We start from the raw sequence: 26448 nt of genomic DNA, 5'->3' as shown, positions 1-26448 counted from the left end.
TTCCCCTAATAGACCACCACCAAGAGGACCCACTCCCCATCCAACCAACAGCCCCCACAACCAGGAGGTCACAGGATAACACACCTGCCACTATGATTGTTGGTTTCAGCGGTAGCTGTCCTGTAGGGGAGCCACTTGGAGGATCTGAGGCTCTGGGAGTAGGAAGTATGATGTCATAGAGGTGGAAGGATTGTTGGATTTGGGGGTTAGATGATCATGAAACTGATTTTTTTGTGGGAATGCAGAAGAGTACAACTGATGGATTTTTTTTTTTTTGAGAGAGAGAGAGAGAGGATGGGGCTGTTTAATCCAGGGATTATCAAATGTATCATGGAATGAGATATGGAATTTTAGGGAGCTCCTTGGTATTTTGGCAGCACATCACTGACCAAGGCAAAGTGTAAAAGGACAACATCTGAGTGTAGAGATTAAAATCTCCTAAGCAGGTATAGTTTGGGGGACAGGAAGAAGTATTACCGCTGCTTTCTGAGGAGTAGGTGTGGTTTAAATGTTCCATACTGCATAGTGGATTAAAAATAAGTAGACAATATATATCCCCTGCAGAGATTCCAGCCCTCCCTAATTTTCTGTAATCCTCCCACTGTTTACATGTAATTACATAGTTACTAGTTCATATGTAAATCTTCTAATTTTGCAAGAATGCACTCGTGTTTGTTGGACAAAACAAACTCTCCACCACTCGTGTCTGATGAAAACAGCAGATAGCGCCATGGCCGGGGAGCATTCTTCTCCATCAACCTGGGACGTTTGCACAGACTGCATGGTGAGAGTCTGATAGGAGGCAAGTTGCAGCAATTTTTTAATGGGTTGGGGCACTGCTGGATTCACCGCCCAAGCTGAGTGTCCTGCGTGGGCCCTGCTGGACTGTGTTAATGTGCTCTTGGTACCTACGGGGCAATTAGAGTGCAGCACACAGCCTGTGGCTTGGGTTCTGAATCCAGCAGCGCACCAAACTCCACTGATAGTTCCCACGCCTTGCCTCCTATCAGACCCTCACTGCACAGTCTGTGGGGGAGGAGAAACCAGAGGGGCAGGAAAAGACAGCAGCCGCAGAGGAGGAGGGAGGGGATGTGACAAAGGAGGGATAAAAGGAGGAGGATCATCCCAGGAAGGAGGTCCAGGCCTGGGACTGGCCAAAGTAATTAAGGGCCCTTGGCAGCATAGGAGGACTGCTTTTCTAAGGGCTGTTCCTCCCTCTATGGGGATGGGGCTCAGAGACGCTATGGGGGATGGTTCAGGCCCCCACCCTTGACCATAGACGGAGTGAGGAAAAGTCTTGGTTTCTTTGGGGAGAAGGGAGCATGGGAGAGAGAGGTCCCGGTTTCTCCGAAGGAGGAGAGGGGAAGTGGGAGAGATGTCCAAGCAACCTTCCTAATTCTTCCCTAAACATCCCTAAAAGTGTCAGAACAAGTGCCCTTGCCCCATCAGCAATACCTACATCTTATACAAGTTGAGCTCCCCAGCTCAGTCTCATCCAAGCTCGCATTTCAGCCTGGTTTCAGGAAAGCAAGGACATCTGTGTCCTACTAAGAAATGTACACCTTGGATGCTACATGATGATGGCATTGAAAGTCAAGCAGCCTCCGTATCTCGTGGCCATCCCCACATGCCTATCATACATGACAATTGGCAGAATAGAGACTTGTGATGCTCTGCAAGAGACGATCTTCAGGGTACAAGAGCAACTTCCCAGAGGTACTCAAAAATGATTCCATCCACTTCTGTTAGTCAACAACATTTTACTGTCTCAAAGGCTTTGGACAGACCTGGAAGTCTCAGCATAGACACAGGGCTTTTGCTTATTAGTAGGAGAAGACTATCGATCATAGAGACAATGTGGTCACTGGGTTGTACTCAGGTTTCTAACTACACTGTTAGTGATCAGTTAAATGTTGAAGATCCCAGATGGCACCAGAGCTCCTTTCCTAAAACTGTTCCAATAAATAATCTTTCCTAAAAAGGAATGGTTAAACATACACTGGTAATTTTAGGAAATTAATACCTCCTTTCTTGTGGAAGAGCAATGTGCCAGACTGATGGAAACAGCTGGTTATCCAAAACCATTGCTCCAGAAACCTTGTTTGGATGATGGTCTTACTCTGTGATGCTCATGCCACTACAATACTTGGTTTTAGTTGCCAGGGGATCCATCTTGTGCATATTAAGAAAATCTGAGTATATTTAGGACTATCTGTGTGTGACACTGGCCACAACCAGTGGAAGAGATAAATTTGCCGCCTTGTGATGCATCTCTGCTCCCACTGAGTTGGACAATCAAGTATGAATCTGGTTGATCCGATCAGCAAAGTAAACAGAAAACCAGTCCGCAAGAAATCGAGAATTCTGCCTCTTAAGTGGAGGCAGCCAAGATTGGCAAGGCTTTTTGTCACCTCGAACAGTTCTTGTGATTGGGGCTTGGTGGTCACTATGGTGGAAGAGAGAGTTTTCTAGGCCTCACCTAAAGCACTGCATGGTGCCTCAAATTCTCTGCCCATTTTCTCACATTCAGATTGACTTCTGCCGCAGGTGCCCCCCATCCCTTCATGTTTCATATTACAGCTCATCTGTGAAGAGGAGACAAAGGGATAGGATGCTTAGGAGATACCATATTGATTATTGAAGCATGAGGATAGTCGTAATGCTCCTCTGTCATAGTCTGACTAAGTCTGTTCGGTATTCTCCCTGTGCTTTTAGTTTGGAACCTTTTTTTATATCCAACCATTCTGAAGAGCAGACCTGTGAAATAGGTTCTCCTTCCTGCAGGGAACTAAGGTGAGACCTCAGCCTAATGGAGGGAATGAGCAGACTGTCATTCTGTAAAGTATAAAACTTCTTTTCCTCCCTGCTCCCCAATACCCAATCTCCAGTCATACTTGATTCATTTTATTAAGTTGATCATGCTAGAGTGCATCCATCTAGCTTATATTTTTCTATAACATTCTCCACTGTAGAATCTGAGCATTGGTTCTATCTTGGTGGTTCAGAGTGAATATGACAAATTAATAGGGCCTGGGAGGTTAAAAAAAATCAACTAATTTAAAAATACTTCCATCAGGAACAGCAAAATGTCATTTACTTTTGCTTAATAGAACAAACTTTTCTATGGTTCATATTGTAGTTTCTGTGAATATAACCAGCAAGAGGTGAGATTACAGGAATTTTACAGGGCTGGCTATTGAAGGTTGTCTCCATGAGTAAGCATTCATTCCCCTATATCACTTGCATCAATATAATAAATCATGGTTGCCAGTGTTCTGTTCTTGTTTTTTCTTTTAAATCTTGCTCTTACATGGACAAAGCAGCTGATCTTCATTTAGAAAACACAAAATTACAAGGAAGGCAACTTATTTTACCCTTGTCTGGTAATAGCAAAAACAAATGATCAGTTCCTGACAACAAAAATGGGTGAGTAATGCAAATGATAACTAAAAAGAGGAAATAGTGACACTGAATGAATTTAGTCTATGAAGGATGAGGAAACAGCATTCATAACATGAAACATTTTAAATACTTACAGTATTGTTGGTGTGCGTTTTTTCATCATCACAGTGCTTTACAGAAATGAATTGTGACAGCATCCCTGCTAGATTGTAAAGTGGAAACAATACTAGTTTCTTGAAGGGGATGCACAGAGTGTTTAAGGGATCTGCCTTTTCAGAGGTTCTGAGCGTCTGCAGCTCCCATTGATTTCAGTTGGAATTGTGGGTGCTTGGCATCCAAGCCCTACCTACTTGTCTAAAGCCATAGTTGTTGGAGCTGAGACTACACCTTAGAATTTCTTAGCTCCCAGTCTTCTATCTCTGGCCATTGCTGTTAGTCCCTCATCTTCATAATCACTCCCCTTATTTAATGATAAGTATATTTCATGTGATGGTATTGTGTTTATTAGGTTGACATATCTAGTCATAAAACTGTATACTTTGACCATCCAGCCTCTTCCTTTCTACGGGAGGGGAATCTCTTCCAATATTTCTTACAGACCATGTTGTAACAAACATTCTTATTACTTTGATATCCAAGATTGCAAGACCATTGCAGGTGATTCAGTCCCCTACAGCTATATAATTAATTTGGGATATAAATCACCTTTTTTCTTAAATTTATAATTTATTAGGTTTTATTTCTGAATTGCAAGGCTTGTATACTGCTGATAATTTGCTTTCAGATGGTGGTAAAAGATTTTCTTGTTTTATTGCAAATGGAACCAGGGTGTTATATTATGATGTATTTATATTCTGAATAGGGTGAGGAGGTGAGCATAAAAGATATTGATTGTGTAAATATTTCTCCATAAAAACACAAACACTGCAAATGCAGATAGTTCACCCTGCCTCTTTTCCCAGTTCAAGACAGTGTTGTGTTCCCTCCCCTCTCCCATCCCCCCACAGTAAACGACACTGTGCCAAAAATCATGATATTCATTTACTTATATATTCTATCTCTGTCTCCAATCCTTTGTCTGCTCTTGGGCAGGGACTGTCTCTGGGTATGTCTACACTGCAAGTGAAGATGTGATCGCAGTGTTGATAGGCTTTAATCTAGCTGGCAGAAGTAACAGTGATAGTGAGGGTGTGCGACAGCCACCCTAGTGCAAGCCCACAGAGGATCCTGGATACATACTTGGGTTGCTGGCCCACAGTGGGGTCCGGATCACTACATTTTCATTGCTTTTGTTACTCACGCTGGTTAGATTAAAACTAACATAGGTATGCCTACCCATGCTACAATTACACCTTAATTTGCATAGTAGACCTAGCCTGTGTTTTGTACGGTATCATCACAATGGGACCCCAATCCTTTGGTAACTCTAGTAATGTAATTTGTTGTTGATAATAAGTATTCCAAACGTAGGCTTTGATCTTGTGACCTAATTTGTGCTGGTGGACCCTTACTAGAAACCCAGGTGAAGTAAATGGATCTCCTTGCAGGCACAAGGATCTTCTCCTGTGGATCAGATCTTTAATACTTACAATAATGGAGGCCAATATTTACGTTTAAGAAGAATAAGATAACTACACTCTTCTGATGCAGGGGAAAAATTTAATACTAGGACCATAAAATATTTCAGTTGATCCTTGTGAGTGTCTTGGAACCTAAGTCCTTAATGAAGTAACAAATAATGGTGAAGAGTTTTCTAAGCATTTACAAAAACAAAACAAAAAATGTATTTGAGCCATTTTAACTTTAAAAAAATTTTTTTTTGTAATTAAGTTTTTGTTTCCTCTATTAAATAATCACTTCAGATTTGAAATACTGCAAGAGAGACTGAGAGTAGTAGACATAGGACTTGTAGTTCTAATTGGAAACTTGCCTCTTCTGTTATCAGAGTGCTGGGGAGGGCTAAAGTTTGCTGACTAATAGTGTTAATATGTGGAAAATAAAAGGTAAGATTCAGTCAACTTTCAGTGTCTAACCAAGACACTCAGTGAATGAACACTTTCATGGTGAGGAATGACGTGGGTTGTGGGAGATGTGCAAGTGAATGTCAAAAATCCTAAAATTGGGCTTACATTCTTATTTCAATTTATATTTGCCATTAAATATACTGACTATAAGTACTGGAATCCTAAAATCCAAACAATGAACAGTTAGAAATGAATTGTTTTGGATAGGAATTGACACAGAAGAATTGTTTTTATTATTTTGTTGATACCCAATTGCTTCAGACAAGGGCTGGGGCCAGTGCTCTTATTTCTGTACCTCATTTTATCTTTTCTGAATCCCTCAAATCTATATAATTTATATGCTACTGATGACTTCCTGTTTGTCTTTGGGCTGTTGTTGGAGTACATAGTGTGAAGTGAATAGCTGGATCTAAGTATCAGGACCAGTTGCCCAGACCAGTGGTTCTCAACCCATGGGCTGCTTGCGGCCCAATCAGTAACAGCTATGGCCCATGTGACATCCTCAGGGCCATGCTGGTAGTGTATGTATATTGTGTGAATATGGCCCACATAACACACACAGAGCTGCATATGTGGCCCACAGTGGTAAATAGGTTGAGAACTACTAGTTTAGACTCCTTAATACCACAGGTTCAAATCCCTGTAGAGTGAACTCAGTCTTTTATCCTTTCAAGTTAGATTGAGTTCTGTATGCTTACCTAGGTATTTGTGTGGACGTCCTGAAAAATTAAACACCTGTCAGTTCTGTATCGACATGAAAGAGCCAAACATACTTCATGTAAATTGTAGGAGTTTGACCTGTTGTCCAGTCAAATTTTCCCCCTTTGCCTCCACTGTTTGGCAGTATAGTATTTGCTTCTTGGATTCCACCCTCAACCCCAGCAGGCTGCATTTCAGTGGTAGGGTGTGGGTGTGTGTGGGTGTAGTTCTATAGTTAGTGAAGTGATTTAGTGGGTCTTCAGTTAAAAGATGCCATGTAAATGTAAAATACTGTTGTTTATATACTTTTTTTGCAGCATGACCTCTTCTTTGCTAATTGGCCTGATTATCATTCCATATCAGAAAGGTTTTTCCTTTTATTCCATCACCTATCTTTATTCAGCCCTTCCAACTCTGCTACCCTCTGTTTTTAATATGATCTCCTCTCTAGCCTTGTCAACATTAAAGAATTTTACCATTCTGAGAGCCATACAAACTACTTAGAATGCTTGTAAACCACCTCTCATGTATACGCGTGTTCCCAAAACTGTGTGGATTAAATTTGCTTTCAGAAGGTCTAAGAACTTGTTCAGTATTAACTGTTTTAGTGCCACTGTGAACACAGAATAGTTAAAATGGTTCCGCTGATCCTCCCCCTGCTGCCCCACAGTGAGTAAGTGACTTTTTGGAATCTTCCACAATTCACAGCTTCTTCTGGAAGCTGTACTGGGCACTGTAAAATAGGTACTAATAGAACATTGCAGTTGACATGGTTTACAGCAGCAGAGCTGATGTGTGTGTTCTTAAATTGAATCCGCATGGCTAATATGGATAAAGTGAACCATTTGTTCTCAGACTGGTTTGGTCCAGCTGATTCGGTTACAAGGTCTTTGTTTCTGTGGTGTAAACAGTGCTAGTCATTTCTGCAGCCTTCTCAGCTCCCATATGAAGTATGGTACCTGAACATTCATTCTGTTGCTAATATGGCTCTTGATGATGGCTGAGTATAGCCAGTTTCATTAAGGCCAAGTATTGGTTTTTCCTTGTTGTTAAGGGGATTCCTAAAGACCTTTAACATAGGCACTGTTGATAATACATCAACTAGCTTTGTTTTACAGGCATTCAACTCCATAGGGACAAACACAAAGAAAACAGCCAGCTGGCTGGGCTTATCATATCATGCAAATTCTGCAGCTCCAGGCCCCTGATTCCTTTTCTGGCAGTGCATGAAGGGGACTGCACTTACTCTCCTATCCTGTGTGTGGGGAACTGACACTCAATGACTCATCATTCCCCCTCCCATCCCTAGCTAGGCACTATAGGTAGCTGCCTCACTCCTATTCTCCCTTCATGATCTCCCACAGTCTCCAGTCACCCATCTACCTCATTAACTTGCCCCCACTTACATTTCCCTCCTTTAATCCTCTGTCTCCTACCACAGACTCTCTCTGTGCCACACTATATTTCCCTGACCCTCCCAGGCTGCCTCCTAATTCTTCGTCCTCCTCCTCCCCCAGTCATTCCCCATATCTCATCCCTGCACATCCTCTTTCTTAGCACATTCTCCATTATTGCTGCCCCCATGGTCTCTTTCCTGAAACTGCCACATTCTCCTTTCACCCTGCCTGGCACTTGTATGGAGACTGAGGAGCCGCCATCTTCTCTTCTTTAGTCCCATTTCAGACAATGGGAAATGGCTCCATCTTTGCTCGCTCACTTCTACAAAGCTCAGAGACATGGTGGCTAGGTAGCTACGGGCAGCCTGTAGCTTTGATAAAAGATGATGTCCACTTTGGATAAGGACAGATTTCATAGGGTTGAAGGCAGGAATCAGAAATTAATGAGAACCCTTTTAAAAACAAAAGAAACCACCACCCCAAAAGCTAATCATTTGTGAGACTTGCAATTAAATTGTGAGAGTGGGTAACACTGCAGTGTTGTTGGTGGGTGCCTGACTTGTCATCACAGCACCCTTCTTTCCTCCCTGCATTACCCAGCGGTCTTTTATCTTTTTCCCTTTCCAGAACCTGAGGCTCTTGTAAATCATTATTCTGGTCCCCCTCTTGGGGGCCTCACTGACACGTTGGTCAAAAGTATGAAAGCATTATAAGAAACACTGAGATGAAATCACTTTGTTCATCAAAATTTCACTGTGGCATTTTGGAAGGAACTGGCAAGGAAATAAGTGACCAGGACTTCCTGTCCCCACTAGTTTGGGTTTGATGCATTGCAATGCTAAGGTTACTTGTCTGTAATTAGATTCCTGATTAATAGTGATCATCTGAAAAGTGGTACACTTATGTATATTCAGATTCTTTTTAAAAGCCATTACTAATGGGTGGGAGATATTGTGTTAATGCATTTTATAGTAACAATTTGCAAACATTTTGTTGTTTGGTTTTTTTAATGAGTCCTGTCAATTAAAACACTGATTTAGTAAACCTAAAGTTGTAGTAACTAAATAGAGATGTAATGGCCTGTTTCTGCACCATGAAAGTTATTGGGAATTTTACTACTGATGTTCTTGGGAGCAGGATGGGGGCCTAACTAAGCAAGTATTTTCTGATTGAATGGGTGTAGCTTGTTTCATTTTGTTTGTTTGCTTTTTCATTCAAAGGAGTACAAAAATATTTTACCTCTTGCTGCACTGTTTTGAATAATTCCCCTAAACATATATGTTTTTGTCTCCACAGAAGCCGGCTCAGGAAGATCTTGGAAAGTTGATCTCAATAGTACAGCAACAGGTAACTTAAATAATAGTTTAATTTTCTTTGCTACAAATTATGGATGATTTCTGGCAAGTATTGAAATAAATTATTTCTTCTGCAGTTGTGCAAAATCCCACAGATCCATTATTTAAAAATATTTCCATCTTGAGTACCGGAAAATAGATACCTAAATCCAGCTAATAAAAGTTGCTTGATTTCTCCCAGCCCAACTAGAGGTACTGGGCACTTGCAGCTCCCATTGACTACAATGGGAAAGTAGAAGCTCAGGTCTTTTGGAAAAACAAACCATGTAAGCTCCTAAATGTGGAGTTTGGTATCGAACTTCAGGCAATCAAATTTGAAAAATGTTGCCTATATAAGTAGAAGTAACATCCTAAAAAATGTGAATAGTTTTCCTGTTAGGCAAATTGTAGGAAAACTAGAAGAGAACGTGTTTAACGTCAGTGATTAAGAGGACCAGACATCATGTTTCTCCTTAAATTTAGTATGTCTTTGGTATATTTAAATAAGTATCATGTTAGGAAAGAACAGAGTTTATGCAGTTCTGCTTTTAATGTAGAAATGGAACACCCACTTCCTCCTTCCCATCTTTGTCACACTAGTTTTCCCAAGTTTAAATGTCATGAGTATTCTGTTATAAAAAATTGGGATGGGGGTATTAGGAACTTGTTTGATTCTTATCTTGATTTTTACCCAAATGGAGAGTTTTAGCCCAACTATATTATAAACTGTTTAGGTATTTAAAATTTCTGTAACTTTATTTGCTCTATTCACTGAGTAGTTGACACTGACTTCAGTTTCTTTTAAAATGTCGATAAAGATGTGGAAATGAAGTGGAAAGAGCCATTTTCAGTTTTTGCCTGCAAAGCACATTGGTATGCAGTTTTTTCCCTGTGTTTATAATGCATATGTAATATAGGGAGGTGGCATGTTATAGCTGTAAGGGATTGAAAATGGATCTGGAAGCTAAGAACTTCTGACTTCTAACCGCAGCTCCACCCTGACTGTCCCTGTTGCCTCGGGTAACACACCTCAGTTCTTTGAGTCAATTTGTCCATCATTGAAATGGCAATAATGCTTTCTTTTTCACAGGGTTTTGCAATGATTAGTTTATTTGCAAAGTGCTTTGTACACAAATGATGCTGTTATATAAGAAGCAGCTATTTGTACAGAGAGAGAACAACCTCTTCATAATTAAGATTGCAACTTCATTTTCATTCAAAACCCCTTTTCCTAAATATCACAAAACACGGAATATCTTCCTCAGAACTGGTGGGTGAGTGAGGTCTTTGCCTGTTTTTTTGTTTTTTTTTTTTTCCCCTTCCCCTGTGAATTTTAAAGTAAGTCAGAACAGGGGTTATTTATAATGTCAGTGTAACAGATATGTTCACTAGTTTTCAGATTTTTTTTTCTTTTTTTGCCACTTGCAGCCAAACCACCCCCAAAAACACAAAAATCAGGAAAATGATGAGAGAGAGAAAATTTAGTTAATTAAATTAATAGTTGAAGACCTAGGGTGAAATCCTTCACCCCACTGAAGTCAATGGAAGTTTTGCCGTTGACTTCAGTGGGGCCAGGATTTCACCCCTAGTATGGAAAGGTGGGATCGAGTGCCCCTACCCCACATTTTATCCCCAATCCACATTGACTATCTTTAAAAAATAAGTAATATCCCAGACTATAAAGTTGCTGAGGTGAAATTAAGGTTGATAGAACATATGAGTAATTTAATGTAAAAATCCTTATAAGAAAGTTGGACATATCAGGGGAGAAAAACAAAACTGCCCAAAAGCCAGGAAATTCAGAATTAAGGTTAAATTTACTAAAACTCCAAATATTTTAACATATGGAAATTGATAAGTAGGATACTGTGACGGCACTTACTAGGCATTTACTACTCCCTGCCAGAGGGCCCACTACCTTAGCGTGCCCGGCCCTAAGGAGGTACCCTGATGGAAGGGGAAGAACAGCGAGTTTGGACCTCTAGAGGTTGCCTAAAGAGGCCTCTCATGATCACCTGCAGGCAGAACCAGCAAGAGTTAGTCCTCCAGTACCTAGAAGGGCCAGGAGCAGGTGGAGGTGAATCAGGGCCCAGCAGGCTGGATAAAGAGGGCTGGCTGCTTCTACTACAGGCTAGTTCTGGATAAAGCCAGGAAAAGAAGGCCCACCCTGCCCTAACCCAAGTAACCTGGCCCAGTTAGGAGCTTAACCTACAGTGTTTCCTTGGATTTCTGTGCAGGACAATGGTTTGTTAAGAACTATTATGCCCAACTGGCTATTTTGAGCTCAGTGTTCATTTGTTTGCTATAGAACCTGAGAGGAGCCTGCTTCATGGGGCACCTAACTCAGGGGAGCCTTTGACAAATACCCGAACTACCTTACCTCTGCCCTTATAATGATGCTCTAAGGAAACAGGAAACTCGGACCATCTCTACCAACTCCAGCCTTACATTCCAGACACAAAACCTACTGTTGGTAGGGAAGTATTATCCTCGTTATACAGATGGGCAAACTGAGGCACATAGTGGTCGAATTACTTGCTTAGGGCAACCCAGAAAGTTTGTGCACAGCTAGTAATAGCTGTGTCTTAACTCCAAGGCCATCTTTCAGTGGGTACTGTAAGCTTCTATAGATGTCTTGCAGACTCATGCCTGAAATTAATTTTTTACTCCATTATTGAATGTCAATATTTCACTGACCCCACCTCTGTCTTTTTTGAAAAATGGATTCTAATTATAATAGCCTGCATGTTGCATGTTATCCTGTATAAGTAGAAATAAAAGTTTATTAGTTCTTATCTGAAGCTGTACTATAAAGAGAGGAATATCAGCTTGTTTGTGTCCATCATACCACACTTAAACTTCCTTCAAATTTGTCTAATAGACAGCTTGGAAAAAAACTGTGACCCAATTTCCTTTCCCACCCAGCTTTTTCTGCTGGCTTTCAACTTGAGATATCACCCTTTCTGTAGTTTTTGCGAAGGACTGATGAAGTCAATGACTCCAGAGAGAGCTTCCAGAGAAGGGAGATGAAGTCCAGTGAGCTTCACAGTCAGTCCCACAAACTAGCTGAGTTTAAGAAGCACGTCTTGTCTCAGAGATGTCTTGACACTCCAGCAAGCTTTAGCTGTCAGTTGAAACCTCTTAAAAGGTGGTTGGAATTTCCTTATGTCATTTGAGATGTAACTCACTCTTGTGGCATCCCTTGGATAGACCATGTTACCTAGAAAATTTACCATTACACCAAATTACAATACAGGAGGTGCTGCGGAACCTTAAGTATTGTCTACATTATCTCCATGGTGATTCATGAATGCACATTCCGTGTATCAGTTACTCAGCGGGACTAACTGGTCTTGAGTTTTGGTCTGAGGGTGTGAACTGGACTGAGAGGCGTTTGTTTCTGTGACTTCCTGGCATGGTGTTAGGGAATGAAGGGGATAAAATGGGATATTCTGAATACCCTAATAAACGTTGGAGTTTTGAATTACAGCTCACTGTTCTAAGACTACTTAAAAGACTAAAGCGGGTAAACACTTGTACTTTCTCCAGACTGAACTGTGTCCCAGGAGTGATCTATAGAGAGTCGTCTAAGTTTCAGCAAGAGGCTTTGGTAAGACCTGTTATGGAAATAGGTTTAGATAAGAGTAAGAACCAATGGCCCATCCACAGAGAAACTTCAATTGACAGTGGGGAGTGAATCCAGGCCCTGGCACAAGAATTGCAAGCTGCAATTACTTGAATTAAAGGAGAATGTTAAATGCCCAGATACTGTGGCATTGGGGCTGGTGTGAGAACCTAGATAAACTCCTTAAGTTGTGAGTAAGTAACAGGTTATTATAGTTGCTGATGCAATTACTGAAGTAAGACATGATCATGCTCGCTAAGCCTAAGTATTATATTAGAGCAAGAGATTTGTTTTTGATGAAGAGTTATATTTTAAGTTTTTTGTTTGTATATTCATTGTATTTTTCCTTGTGGTATAATGTGTTTTTATGGGTTCAACTAATGTGGCCATAGTTGGATATCTGGTAAGAAAACAGCCAAGAAGGCTGTTAAAGTTGCTATTGGTAAGGATGTTCTCTGTATATTATCTTATTTCCGTAGCAGGAGAAGTAACTTCCTTAGCGACTGATTTAGTGAATGTCAAGAAATTCTTGGATAGTGGGATGACTGGTGAGTTCTGTAAGAAGGTTATATAGCTTTTTGTATGGTAAGGTAATATGGTGAGACATGAATGAGGGAGAGTCTGCTTTTGCTCAGGATGAAGGTGGAGCAGAAAGCCTTTAATTTATAGTGTAATTCTTAGAGCAGTAGTTCTAGGAGTCTGGGCATATAGATCCTCTTCCTAGGTAGGCTAATGATGTTGGGGCAAATCACTTAACTTATGTGTCTTATTTTCCACCTCTGTAAAATAAGTGTAATATTTACCTCAAAAGGATATGGTGAGGCTAAATTAATGTTTACAAACAATTTTGTGATCTTCTGTTGAAAGATATCTTACATGTACAAAGTATTTTTACTGTTAATACTAGATAATGATATTAAGTATTTTTTTAAATGAAAACAGTACTGGAATATGTGAGATTTTGTGGAGTTGGGAAACTTTTGCATATTATTTAAAGGATTGTTTTAAAAAGGGGGTAGAAGGCGGTGCAAAAGGAGAAAAAATGAATGAAATCAGAGATATTTTTTCTGGGAACCCTGGGAAACTAATAATGGAGGACAGAAATTGCCAGTTTTTGTTAGCAATGAGTGGATTGTTTCAGAACAATATATCTTGTTGCCTCATTTTTAAGACCATTTTGTAGATCACTGATCTTTTCTGAATATGGTAAAAGGGAACAGAACGTTCACCAATACAGAATAATATATCATAGAGGAAGCTGCTATTCACACTTTTTATTTGAAGAAAACTTTACAAACCAGGAACTGCTATAGTTCTTTTTCATAAATAGGAAATACGTGAAACCACAAAACACAGTGTCAGAGCAATGCTAAGTGCCTGGCTGGAACCCAGAAACAAAATCTGTATTAAAAGGGACAGTGACATGAGTTAAAAGGATGTGATCCAGCTTTTTCAGCCACAAAATTGACATTGACTACTTTTACATTAATGCCACTTGAATCAACCTTTGGCAAATGTAGTGGTGTATTTTTAAAAAAATTTTTTTTTTCAGCCAAAACCATACATCAGCTGAAAATATAACCAAAAAGCTAGTGTGTGACTTGCTTGCAAACTAACTAGGAATAAAACTAAGCTGCAAAGCAGCTTTTTGGTTACCCTTTCAGATGACTTGATCTACCTCATTCAGTTTATTCATGGATTTTTTTCAATATAATAATGTTCTAGTTGTGGATTGAGTGCCTGTTAAACTTGCTGCCCAGAGCTGAACCTAGTGAGATTGAGGCCATGTCGACTTTAAGTCAACTTTCAGCAGCTGATTTTTAGAAGTCACAGCAGCATGTACACACTACGCTGTTTGCACAGGTCTCATGCGTCCACACTCACCACGCTTATTTCGATTTTCAAAGCAGTGCAATGTGGGTAGATATCCCACAGTGCAACTAGCCTCGGTGGCTGTTGGGACGAATGTCATCATCCCATGATGCAACGCTGCTTCCCCCTCCCTTCTTCCCACAAACAAACAGGAAAACTACTTTCGTGCCGTTTTTTTACTCCCCATGCTCATCATTGCTACAGAGACATGGAGCCAGCTCAACTCTGCACTATTATTGTGAGCGTCACAAATACATCGTGGCTTATTATCGAGTATTTTCGAAGTAGAGCAAGAAGCTGAAGCACAGACAATAGCGATGCCACCGAGGCTGCCCTGCTACAAGCCATTGAGCAGAACAATTCCCAGTTGCTGCAGGCTGTAATGAATAATCTGTAGTCCATGGAGCGCTGGTTCTGGTGCAGGGAAACAAGCACAGACTGGTGGGACCGCATCATTATGCAGCTGTGGGATGATCAGTGGCTGCAAAACTTTCGGATGCGAAAGGCAACTTTCCTGGAACTGTGCTTGGAGCTGGCCCTGTCCCTGAAGCGTGTGAGAATACTCGCTTGAGACAAACTATGACGGTGGAGAAGAGAGTCACCATCGCTCTCTGGAAGCTGACAACCCCTGACTATTACCGCTCGGTTGAGTATCAATTCGGAGTCGGTAAATCTACAGTGGGCATCGCAGTGATTCATGTATGCAGGACCATCAATAGACTTCTGCTATGAAGGATAGTGACTTTGGGAAATGTGCAGGACATAGTGGAGGGGTTTGCCACAATGGGCTTCCGAAACTGTGCGGGGGGCCATTGATGGGACACACATCCCTATCTTAGTGCCTGCCTGCCTAGCAACCGAGTACATAAAGCGCAAGGGGTACTTTTCCATGGTCCTGCAGGGGCTTGTGGATCACAGGGGTTGTTTCACTGACATCTATGTGGGATAGTCTGGGAAGGTGCATGATGCGCCCATATTTCGTAATTCAGGGCTGTTCTCGAATATGCAGGTGAGCACTTTTTTCCCCCAACCAAAAAATTCAGATTGGGGATGTGGAAATGCCCAAAGTGATCCTGGGGGATCCTGCTTACCCCTTGCTCCCTTGGCTAATGAAGCCGTACACCGGTCACCTTGACATTGACAAGGAGTGTTTTAATAAGAGGTTAAGCAGTTGCAGAATGGTTGTAGAATATGCATTTGGGCGTTTAAAGGGTAGATGGAGGAGTCTCCTCACTAGGCTGGACATGAGTGAGAAGTACCTCCCTTCTGTGATATCTGTGTGCTGTGTTCTTCGTAATGTGTGTGAAGCGAAGGGTGAGAGGTTCCTCCAGGGTTGGGCTGTGGAGGCAGAAAGACTGGCCGCCAATTATGAGCAGCCAGATGCCAGCACTACGCTGAGAGCGAACCGCGGAGGCTTTGCATTAGGGAAGCTTTGAAAACCAGGTTCTGCAATGAGATGCAGGACTGCTTTCTGTTCCTGTATGTTGTTTGCCTTTGCTGAACTCCTCCTCCCCCCCCAATCGATGTCTGTACCCGCCAAATCCCTCCTGAACAAGATTTGATTTAATTAAGAAACGTGTTGAAATGATGCAAGCTTTTATTTATGAACATTCAGTCATGGGGGAAGGGGTAGCCTGTTCATTCACTGTCTCAAGGCGTAGTGTGGTAGCTTGCTGGCCAGCTGTCAGCGTGTCGGACGCTGCTTTCTGCTTGCCTCCACAGGGGTGAAGGCAAGCACATACTGCAGCCTGGCCAGTCTCCTCCGAGACCTCTTGGGGGTGGGGAAGGGGCAGATCAGCAAAGTCCTCAGTTGAGGAGCATTATGGAGGGGCTGCAGCGGCACTCTGTCCTGCCTCCACTCCTCACAAGCTGCCGCAGCATATCTTCCTGGTCCCACATGATTCGCAGCATCTCCTGCGTGGTATTGCGATCATGCTCCATCATTTCTCTGCGACTCTCCCTGTCTATGTCCATATTCTGGGACAAGGTCAACTGCCATGCTCTGAGCTCTGTCTCTGTGGCTGCGGAGGTGTTTATGAGCTCGCCAAACATGTCATCTCTGGGTTGGTTTTTTTTTTTTTTTTTTTTCCCCTCTTTCTAATCTGCCATAGTCTTTTTGCAGCATTTCTTGAGGGCAGGGCCAAGGCGGAGGTTTCTACAGAATGAAAGAAAAATAACAAGGTAGCCATTGTTAGCAGAGTGAAGAAAGTGATACAGTTGTGTGGACAATACTCCCCATGCAGTGCACAGGGCAAACACAGACCCTCATTCCATTCCTGACATCCCAGAAGGGTCTGCTTGCTGTGCCCTTACAGAGAGGATCTGTGGACAGCGTGGAAGGGGGGGGTGGGTAATAGTCTCTGCCTAAACCAAATAAAAGTAATCAATGTGACTTGGTAGGACACTGCAACGGGGAATACAAAGGTGCAGGGCATCTGTTGTATAGCTCTGGTATTTTAAACAAGCACCATCTACCCTAGGTGACCATGAGCGATATCAGTCTCCTGAGGGTAACGCACCAGGAAAGGGAAGATTTGCTGCATGCAGCGGGGTACCAGCCTGGCCCTTTTGCCGCTATGCTGTGTTTCGCCATGATGCCGGCTCCTTTGATTGCAGTGTGGCACGGCAAAGTATCCTACCGTGGAGGGAGGAACAAGGCAGCCCTGCCCAGAAAATTTTTGCAAAGGATAACAGATTACCTAAACTAAAGTTTCTGTGAGATATCAACTGATGATTATCGGAGCATATCTCATCACATAAATAAACTGTTCCCTGGGTAGCCCCCCACTACAGTCACCGAAACGCCTGAAATCCCCATGATGCCCCCCACACCCCCAAAGTAAAAGGACAGAACTGCTAAGAAGGAAAAAAAACTCACCAGATGTGCCTTCCCCGGGATCATTAGTGCTGTCCTATGTGCTGCTGGACTGCTCTGGGGTCAGGACACCCCGCGCTCCTGCACCATGCTCTCCTCAGCCGCCGCCTTCTCCATGTCCACGGAGTCCTCATCATTGTCCATGGACTGTGACCTAGCGGAGGTATTGATGCTGTGTGGCAGCACCGTGGTGGGATCGTCTCCGAGAATTGCATGCACCTCATCGTAGAAGCGGCATGTTTTGGGTGAGGAGCCAGAACGGCTGATAGCTTCCCTGGCTTTCTGATATGACTGATGCAGCTCCTTGATCTTCACACAGCACTGCTGCACATCCCTCTTGTGTCCCTTCTCCAGCATGCCCTGTGATATCTTCCCATAAATGTCCACATTCCTTTTGCTGGCTCTAAGCTGAGCCAGAATGGACTCCTTGCCCCACAGACTGATAAATTCTAAGACCTCTGGTCGACTCCGTGCTGGAGCACGTTTGGGCTTTGCAGTAACTATGCGGAGTACAGTGACAAAGCTCTCTCCACGCTGGCAGCACAGGAAATGAAAATTCAAATCTTCCCAGGGCTCGAGGGGAGGGGACATTTCCTGGTAGCGTGACCACAGAACAGCACAGTGTGACTGTCCGGAGCGGTCAAAATGGGGCATTGTGGGATACCTCCCAGAGGGCAGTTAAGGTGATTTAAGTGAAGATGTGTCTATGCTGACACTAAATCGAACTAACAAATTCGAATTAGGTGCTACGCCACTTGCAGTGGTGGTCTTATTAAGTTGACATTTGCCATGACTTAATTCGACTTAATGGTAGTAATAGTGTAGATACAGGTGTACAGAGGTCAACATAAGTGACTTTACATCGACCTAAGTCGCCAGTGTAGACCAGGCCTGAAACACCGGTCTTAATAAGAACATGAATTGATTGGTTGATCAGCAAACTTGATAGTCCAGCCCAGGAATCTTCTTGGAAAGAGAAGGCACTCTTTTTGAATATAGGAACAATCACCTGATTCCACCCTAATGATCCAGATATGTTCCTGATTGGCAAATGGTTGTTCTTTTGATCTGTTATCTGTGTTAACTAGTAAAAGCCACCCAAAGTACATCTACCTAGACAAGCCATACTTGATTTAAATACATTAAAAATGTAGATTTTATGGCTGGTAACTCTGACAGGAAACTTGTCTGTACTAAAAAAAAGTTCAACTAAATTGAGTTTAGTGCAAGCACCTAATATAAGACCTTCACTTAAATTGGTTTAGCTTGCATTGGTAAATTACTGAATTGAAGTGGTTTAAGCAGGGATTAAACTGATGTCAGTGGGCCTACATTAAGGGTTTGTACTGGCTAACCTAGATTAATTATTTAATTGAGTTAATCTTGTGTAGTTTTTGTAGTATAGATGGAACCAGTGCCTCATTTGCACAATTAATTCAAATTGGCTTGAGTATGAATGTTGTTGTGCAGCTTATTAAATAGGCTTAAAGGCTGATAACAAAAGGTAATGGTAGACAGCAATGTGTTGCCCTCAGGGGAGGGGAAAGGAGTAAGTCAGTTGGGATCAGAAAGGTGGTTGTTTGGTCTGATCTTAAAGTCATTTCTGCTCTGTAAATAGACTTTATAAAATTGGCATTTCTGGGTTTGATATTTGTCTTTCACTGACTCAAGAAAAAAAGTATTATTTTCTTAGTATCAGTCCTGCAAACTCAACTTGAAATCTGAGTGTCAGGCTACGTTCTTTTTGGCACCGGCATTACCAACAAAAAAGATTATGCAATCAAAGTTTACGTTAGTTGTTGATGCCAAAATAGCCAAAATAGAGCCCAGTTATTCATTTAGGAAGTGACTTAAAATGGGGTTTATGAATGAAATGCCAACAGAGAATGCTATATTGGTAACTCTGGGCTAAGACACCATTCAATATTTACCTAATGCTATAAGAAAATTGTCACATCTATAAGTATCAACAGGCAAGTGACTTGAATACTTTCATTTGCTATTTCTCTGAGCTGCTGCATGCCCAATTTAATTGCAGTTAAGTCTCTGTCCACTCTGCGAGAAGAATAGTGCTTGCAATAATCCTTGTAGAACCTGCTTGACAACTTTTCCAATGGGTTGTAGCTAGCACAATTTTGGTGTCTGTGTGATGCCACACACACTCCAGCAAATCTATAACAAAATTTCTGAACACATTGCAACTGTGTTTAGTTAGGATTTTTTTTTTTTAAAGTGTTATTAATCTTGTATAAAACTGCTTTCATTGAGGGTATGTGTCCTAATATGGGTAAGAGGTTTTGTCTTGAAACACTGATTTTGAATGTTTGACATCCCGAAAATAGTTTGCAGAGGATTTAAAAAAAAAAAAAAAAAAAAGAGAAGACGGTAAAAGACCTTATATTAGGGATTTGCTGTTTGGAATTAATGTGGATCACCATATATGTTGTGTATGCGCGCGCGCACATGCACACACACACACTTTTGAAATTAAACCCATCTCTGGATATCCCAGAGCATTTTTTCTATGATGGGTTTATTTTTCATATTGTAAATTCTTTGGGGCAGGGACTATCTTTATATTTTTGTGTATTGTATAGCATTCAATACATTATAGGTGATAAATAAATAATATTTTAACATGAAGAATACCCTGAACTAAAAATATTAACTGCTATGTTTTAATTATTAACTGATTATTCAGAATTTCTATCTCGCATGGATTTGTTAAAACTAAAATACTTATTGTTTAAGGGAAATGCGTATATTTTTGTACTGGAAAAAGGAGCCTGATTGATTACAAGATAGAGCAAAAGTCTATCATGTATATACAGATAAGTTGTTTAAACAGTATTTTTGGTCATTTAAGAAGGTTTCATGACTCCATATAACTGCATCTGCATATTTACATAATTATTTCCCAGACTTTGAATATATTTGTTGTTACACATCATAGAACATCACCGCATTAAATAAAGTATTAACATAATTTTGATTATATCAGATGCACAAAAAAACTCACAATCCTGCTATCATGCAAGAAAGTTTCCTGGATTAAAATAATGAATGATCCTGGTTAAGAGGGGAGGTGAAAGCAGCAATTAAAACGTTTTTAAAATATATATATAAAACAAATGGAAAAATGAGTACAAGCGGCAATTAGGAAATGCAGACAAGGAAAGGTAAAAAGATCAATGAAAAAACCTTTGGCCAGTTAGATTGAGGACAGTACTATTCCATATCTTTATCAGTGATATGGAAGAAAATATAAAATCATTGATGGTAAAATTTGCAGTTGACATAAAAATTGGTGGAATGATGTAATGATGACAGGTCTGTTGTACAGATCCTTCTGGATCTTTTGTTCTGGTGGACTTATTTAAATAACGTGGGTTTTGATACTGCCAGAGGCAAGGCAATACGTCTAGGAAAAAGTATAGATCACACTTATAAAGATGGGGAACAGTATCTGGAATGCAGTAACACTGAAAAGGACTTAAAGATAGTGGTAGATAATCAGCTGAATAGGACCTCCCAGTGTGATGCTGTATCTAAGAGAGTGAACACAATGCTTGAATGTATAGGCAAGGGAACAATCAAATAGGAGTAGGAGGTAGCATGGACTCACTCGCCGCGGAAGAAGACGGGACGGACCTGCCAGTCGACCATAAGGAACACTGGACTAATGAGAGTCATTTCACCCCATATGGACCTATATATTCTCTTTCCTGCTGGATCCTGCCCCCAATGACTTTACTATGCATTACATGGAAAAGTGCCCTCATGCCCACATATGTATCTCCTATCGCCTCTCCCCCGACCTCCACTCTCACCCCCACACAGGGCCTCACTCGCCCTCCCTAGCAAACGCCTCCCAGGGACCCCCCCTCGCAGTGGCATGCCACTGTACCCCCAGACTTCCACCCCCACACATGGACCACTTGCCTTCCCTGACAAATACCCCCAGGGACCCTCCCTCCTCAACCTCCCAGGGATCCCCTCCACCATAGATAGCGTCCCCCAACCCACATATCCCCCCGTACGCCACGGTACTCCCCAGACCTCCACCCCCACGCATGGACTCACCCGCCTTCCCTGGCAGTGCCTCCCAGAGACGCTCCCTCCACGCTGGATAGCGTTCCCCCCCACACCCTCCTGCAACCCTCAAGCCGCACACCCCCAGCCCCTCCCACGGGCCAAAGCTTATCCTCGATCAGCCCCCATTCTCCTCCTCCCCCCCCCCCCCTGCGTGTCATCCCCGGATGCTGTATTGCTGTGCTTTTTGAACCTTGACTATCGCTTTATTGTTTTGTGCTTAAACATTTGCTAATAAAACGTTTTTTACCTCTGTATATGGCATTGTTGAGACCATTACTGGAACACAGTGTCCGGTTCTGGTGTTCTTACTTCAAAAAAGATATTACAAAATTAGGAACGCAGAAAAGTGTTACAAGAATAGTTCAAGGTTTGGAAAATAGGCCTTACACTGAGTAACTTAAGAAGCTGAGTCTATTTAGTTTACCAAAGACAAGATTCAGAGGTGACTTGATCATGGCTACAAGTACCTGCATGGGAAATAGATACTACAGGGCTTTCTAATTTAGTAGGAAGAAGAATAATGAGCTCTAGTGGTTGGAAGTTGCAGTTTGACAAGTTCAGGCTAGACTTAAGGCGTAGATTTTCAACAGTAAGGACTTGTCTACACTTAAAATACTACAGCTGTGCAGCTTGTAGTGATAGCTAAGAATGTGGTGAATTCTCCAAGTTGTTCCAATAGCTAATTACTCTTAGGGCTGTTCTATGCTAGGAACTTACATTGGTATAGCTATGTCTCTCAGGGGCATCAAAAATCCATACCCCTAAGAGATGTGCAGCAGTGTAGAATTCTTCAGAATAATTTTTCTGTAGATCTAGCATTGCTTACACTGGGGGTTGGGTTGATATCACTACATCTCTTAGTGTCAGAATTAAGGCTGGGGCTAAAACATAGACTGACCTACCTTCGTCACTCAGGGTGTATAAACGTCACAACCTTGAGATATGTAGTTAAGCTGACATGAGAGTCCTGTAACACCTTAAAGACTAACAGATTTCTGCGGGCATAAGCTTTCTTGGGCTGCAACACACTTAGTCAGATGCATGAAGTGGAAACCACAGGTAGGGGGTGTGTGTATATATATACATCCAAGGGTAAGAAACATGACAATGGGGAGGGCTGGTGCTAACAAAGTCAATTCAGTTAGGGTAGATGAGGCCTATTCACAACCATTGATTAGAAGGTGAGAATGTGTGAACAGTGACAATTACTTCTTGTAATGAGAGAACCATTCCAAGTCCCGATTCAGACCCAGTTTGATTGTGTCAAGTTTGCAAATGATTTCCAGCTCAGCAGTTTCTCTTTGAAGTTTGTTTTTGAAGTTTTTTTTGTTGAAGAATGGCAACTTTCAAGTCAGCTACAGAGCGTTCTGGGAGATTGAAGTCCTCTCCTACTGCTTTATGGAGGTTACCCTTTTTTGTCTGATTTGTGTCCATTTATTCTTTTGTTAGTGACAGTCTGGTTTGGCCAATGTATATGGCAGAGGGGCATTGCTGGCACATGATGGCATATATTACATTAGTAGATGTGCAGGTGAATGAGCTCCTGATGGTGTGGCTGATGTGGTTAGGACCTGTGATGGTGTCACTAGAGTCAATGTGTGGGCAGAGCTGGCAATGAGGTTTGTTGCAGGGATAGGTTCCTGGGTTAGTGTTCTTGTTGTATGGTGCTGGTGAGTATTTGCTTCAGGTTGGGGGGCTGTCTGTAAGCAAGGATAGGTCTGCCTCCTATGGCTTGAGCGAGTGAGGGATCATCTGCTAGGATAGATTGTAGATCCTTAATGATGTGCTGCAGAGATTTTAGTTGGGGGCTGTAGGTGATGGCCAGTGGTGTTCTGTTATTTTTCTTTGTTGGGTCTGTCCTGTAGTAGGTGACTTCTGGGTACCCGTCTGGCTCTGTCAATTTGTTTCTTCACCTCCCCAAGTGGATTTTGTAGTTTTAAGAATGTTTTATGGAGATCCTGTAGGTGTTTGTCTCTGTCTGAGGGATCGGAGCAAATCCGGTTGTATCTTAAGGCTTTGCTGTAGACAATGGATCGTATAATGTGTCCAGGATGGAAGCTGGAGGCATGAAGATATATATTGCGGTCAGTTGGTTTTCGGTATAGGGTGGTATTAATGTGATCATCCTTTATTTGTATTGTAGTGTCCAGGAAGTGGATTTCTTGTGTGGACTGGTCCAGGCTGAGGTTGATGGTGGGGTGGAAATTATTGAAATCTCAGTGGAATTCTTCAAGGGACTCTTTCCCGTGGGTCCAGATGATGAAAATGTCATTAATGTAGCATAGGTAAAGAAGAGGTGCTTGGGGACGAGTTTCAAGAAAGCGATGTTCTAGGTCAGCCATAAAAACATTGGCATACCTTGGGGCCATACGGGTGCCCATAGCTGTGCCACTGATTTGAAGGTATAGATTGTCTCCAAATCTGAAGTAGTTGTTTGTCAGGACAAAGTCACAAAGTTCAGCTAAGTCAACAGAAGAATTATTCTGTCGATCTAAGAATTATTCTGCCTCTTGAGGAGATGGATTTAGTATAGCAATGGAACTCCTGTTGTTATAGCAAGTGTCTACATTACAGCGACATAGTTGCAGCACCACAGCTGTGCAGCTGTAGTGTTTGTAGTGTAGACATACTCTATGGCAGTGGTTCTCAACCTGTAGTCCTGTGGATTACAGGCAATAGATTTCCAAAGGGGTCTGCGCCTCCATTTGAAATTTTTTAGGCATCTGCAAAAGAAAAAAGGTTGCAAACTGCTGCTGTAAGTGTTCATCTACACAGGGAACTTACATTGGCATAGCTACATCTCTCAGGGGGTGTGAAAGATTCACACCCCTACGAGATGATGCTATGCTGACTTAACCCCGGTGTAGACAGAGCTAAGTCAATAAAAGAATTCTTCCATTGACCTACTGCCTCTTGGGGAGGTGGATTACCTATTCTGATTGGGGAACCACTCCTGTCTTGCCAATGCTGGCTATAAAATGGAAAAAACTGGTGATTTTTTTTTCCTTTGTTGAATTGTCTTCTTTTTAGTACATGACTTAAAAAAAGAGAAAAGAGAATTATTTTTGAGTCCTGCCCACACACCCACGTGGAAAAGGGCATCTGCATTTAGAGCAGGCATGTTGTTTTTCAGTGGGTTGAAAGGAATTAGGTGAATCTTGCATCAATCCAAGTGCCCTTCTTTAAGAGGCATGTTCAAGTATAAGCGGTATCTTAAAAGCAAAATAAAGTGTTGAGCCCTCATGAAAAATTCATGAGAGAGGTATCTGCATATGAAGTAAATACAATTTGATAAGTGTAAAATTAAGAGTAATATGCTATCCTATGAATATCCACCTGTTTGAAATTAGGCTTCTGAGCTGATTGTAATAAACGATTGCTATAAGGTATAAGCATTTTTGCCTGCTGTTTTGTGAACTGTGTGTATTTTAATGGAGCATTATTGCAAGATAGAGAAATGGGGAACAAATGGCACCAGAAGATTGATTATGGGAGATAGACCTTTCACCTCTAGGTTTCTTGTTCAAATTCAATGCATATGAGTAGTGATTGAAATTTGCCATTTTCTGATGGCTATTTGGTAGTCTATATTAAATGAGGCTTGTCTCAGGTCAGTTGCAAGTGGACTCATGTCCACATCAGACAAGCAACCTCCAGCACAGCTGGAACTAATACAAGCATATCATCTGCCGCCTCAGAGGGACAAAAAATGAGAATGGGCAGGAAATTGAACTACCCTCTTCTTTGCATTGGTCCCAACACATCCAAATCAAGGACTTTGGTGAGGCAATGTAGGGAAATATGCACAATGCTCTTCCTAGTCTGTGGACAAAAAGAAAACATCTGTCTCCAGGGTTATCGATTCAGTATCATTCACTAGAATTAAATTCACACACCAACTTATTTCTAAAAAGAAATTTAATTTTTTTAATTGTGATTGGAAAATAACATAGGCACAGAAGAACCTCATTAAATCGCACTGACTGGAAGACCCTTTGTGAATGACTGAATTTAATGCATTAGTAACTAAGAATCGGGATTGCTCACATGAGCAAAGTTATGACATGCTTAAGTGTTTGCAGGATCAGGGCCCAAATAGAGCTGCACACACAGCCCCATAAAATGTACCTTCTTCATTTATTTGACATGTAGTTCAGTTTTAATTATTTATAATATTTCAGAGTTTACAAAATACTCTGTAGTGTATTTTTAAAAAAATGATACATTCTTAATGACATAGGACCTCAATACATTTATCTCTGTTATTGTTGAATCTCTGCTGAGGACCTTATGTACAAATTATGGGATGTGCAGACTAGAAAAGTGTGAACAAGTTATATTTTCGTTTACTATTGATTTAGAAGTTTATCTTAAATAGGACTGAGTCTGTGCATTCTGGCTGAAAGAAAAATTAATCGACAGTTGTCTGAAAATAGTTGTTGTTCTCTTCCCAGCCCATACCCTGATAAAATCTTTTTTCAGTATCCCTTTTAATTTTGGCTTTTTATCAGCACATTTCTGTAAGAAAGTGTTCTCTGGGTGGATGGGTGGGGGGTTAAGTTCCTTTTATGGTAAGAAGACACAGACAGCACACATGCTGTATGCATTCTCGCTGGTTTGGGGCTATGTTGAATCAGGTACACAGAAGATAATTAACATTGTTATTAACGCCAATGTTTAAATTTTTATACCAAATAAGTAGAAATAAAGGTGTGTTTGTTACACTAGCTTTTTTCTAACACTGCATGTTTTCATAAGAAAGTTAGAATGAATTGATCTGCCTGACTAAAAACTTATTACTGGCTCCATGTGTTTGGGCCTTTCGTGGTCCCCTGATGGTGGCTCCGCAATCCTACTATGCCCTGACCCAGGAAAGGAGCACAAAGGTGGGGTCCTCCAGGCCTGCCTAAAAAGGCCTCATGGAAGTAGCCAATCAGAGCCTGTCTCAGATAAAGGAGCCTTAGCAGTTCCTGGCTGGGACCAGAGGGACAAGACAGGGTGGTCCTCTCTGGCCAGAGGCGCTTGAGGGATAACCAGAGTTTGGTTCTGGTTTCATTTACTTAAGCTGCGTGGAAGAGGACTGGAGAACTTTAACCGTAATAAAAGGGGGGAAGATAAAGGGGCC

General features: G+C 41.6%; 1 protein-coding gene across 6 annotated transcripts in view; it reads left to right on the top strand.

Annotated features, from left to right (window-relative positions):
* TRERF1 (transcriptional regulating factor 1) overlaps positions 1 to 26448 on the top strand; it is a 130078-nt gene that overhangs the window by 32308 nt on the left and 71322 nt on the right. For all 6 annotated transcript variants that reach the window (XM_067565029.1, XM_067565027.1, XM_067565030.1 and 3 more), the window contains exon 2: positions 8819 to 8869. The gene's annotated coding sequence lies outside the window, so the exon portion shown is untranslated. The remainder of the gene's footprint in view (positions 1 to 8818; positions 8870 to 26448) is intronic.

The sequence above is a fragment of the Emydura macquarii genome, unplaced genomic scaffold (assembly GCF_026122565.2).
Source record: "Emydura macquarii macquarii isolate MOO-44397 ecotype Brisbane River unplaced genomic scaffold, CSIRO-AGI_Emac_v2 contig_2676, whole genome shotgun sequence".
Classification (NCBI taxonomy): domain Eukaryota; kingdom Metazoa; phylum Chordata; order Testudines; family Chelidae; genus Emydura; species Emydura macquarii.
This window is presented reverse-complemented; position numbering and strand designations above follow the sequence as displayed.